Raw genomic sequence first — 1,751 nt, forward strand, 5'->3', positions numbered from 1 at the left:
GTGCCGCATGGGGGCGCCCCCGAGCCCTCTGACCCCTCCCCTGTGCCCTCTGACCCCCCCTGTGCCCTCTGTGCTCCCCCTGTGCCCTCTGCCCCCACCCTGTGCCCCTCTGTACCCCCCTGTGCCCTCTGTACCCCCCTGTGCCCTCTGTGCTCCCCCTGTGCCCTCTGCCCCCTCCCTGTGCCTGTCCCCAGCCTCCTGCACTGCCCCGAGGTGCCGCATGGGGGCGCCCCCGAGCCCTCTGACCCCTCCCTGTGCCCTCTGACCCCCCCTGTGCCCTCTGTGCTCCCCCTGTGCCCTCTGCCCCCACCCTGTGCCCTCTGCCCCCTCCCTGTGCCTGTCCCCAGCCTCCTGCACTGCCCCGAGGTGCCGCATGGGGGCGCCCCCGAGCCCTGTGCCCCCTCCCTGTGCCCTCTGTACCCCCCTGTGCCCTCTGTACCCCCCCTGTGCCCTCTGCCCCCTCCCTGTGCCCTCTGTACCCCCCTGTGCCCTCTGTGCTCCCCCTGTGCCCTCTGCCCCCTCCCTGTGCCTGTCCCCAGCCTCCTGCACCGCCCCGAGGTGCCGCACGGGGGCGCCCCCGAGCCCTGTGCCCCCTCCCTGTGCCCTCTGTACCCCCCTGTGCCCTCTGCCCCCTCCTTGTGCCTGTCCCCAGCCTCATGCACTGCCCCGAGGTGCCGCACGGGGGCGCCCCCTCCCTGTGCCCCCTCCCTGTGCCCTCTGTACCCCCCTGTGCCCTCTGTACCTCCCCTGTGCCCTCTGCCCCCTCCCTGTGCCCTCTGTACTCCCCGGTGCCCTCTGTACCCCCTCTGTGCCCTCTGTGCCCTCCCTGTGCCCTCTGTGCCCCCCCTGTGCTCTCTGTACCCCCCTGTGCCCTCTGTACCCCCCCGTGCCCTCTGCCCCCTCCCTGTGCCTGTCCCCAGCCTCCTGCACCGCCCCGAGGTGCCACACGGGGGCGCCCCCGAGCCCTGTGCTCCCTCCCTGTGCCCTCTGTACCCCCCTGTGCCCTCTGCCCCCTCCCTGTGCCCTCTTTACCCCCCTGTGCCCTCTGCCCCCACCCTGTGCCCTCTGCCCCCTCCCTGTGCCTGTCCCCAGCCTCCTGCACCGCCCCGAGGTGCTGCACGGGGGCGCCCCCGAGCCCTCTGCCCCCTCCCTGTGCCCTCTGTGCCCCCCTGTGCCCTCTGTACCCCCCCTGTGCCCTCTGCCCCCTCCCTGTGCCCTCTGTACCCCCCCCGTGCCCTCTGCCCCCTCCCTGTGCCTGTCCCCAGCCTCCTGCACTGCCTCGAGGTGCCGCACGGGAGCGCCCCCGAGCCATCTGTGTCCCCCCCCGTGCCCATCCCAAGCCTCCTGCTGCACCGCCCCGAGGTGCCACACGGGGGCGCCCCAAGGGGTTCTGTGTCCCTATCTCTGCCCCCTGTGCCCCCTCCCTGTGCCCATCCCCAGCCTCCTGCACCGCCCCGAGGTGCCGCACGGGGGCGCCCCAAGGGGTTCTGTGTCCCCATCTCTGCCCCCTGTGCCCCCTCCCTGTGCCCAGCCACAGCCTCCTGCAATGCCCCAAAATGCCACACGGGGGCGCCCCCGACCCCTGCGTCCCCGCAGCTGTCCCCCAAGGCCACACGAGGGCGCCCCAAGGGGTCCTGTGTGCCCACCTGTGCCCCCTCTCCCTGTGCCCACCCCCAGCCTCCTGCTCCCTCCCGAGGTGCCACTCGGGTGCCACCACCCCTGCCCCCCGCCCCGTGCCCCCAAGGGGCTCC

Source organism: Pogoniulus pusillus, chromosome W (genome assembly GCF_015220805.1).
Source record: "Pogoniulus pusillus isolate bPogPus1 chromosome W, bPogPus1.pri, whole genome shotgun sequence".
Lineage (NCBI taxonomy): Eukaryota > Metazoa > Chordata > Aves > Piciformes > Lybiidae > Pogoniulus > Pogoniulus pusillus.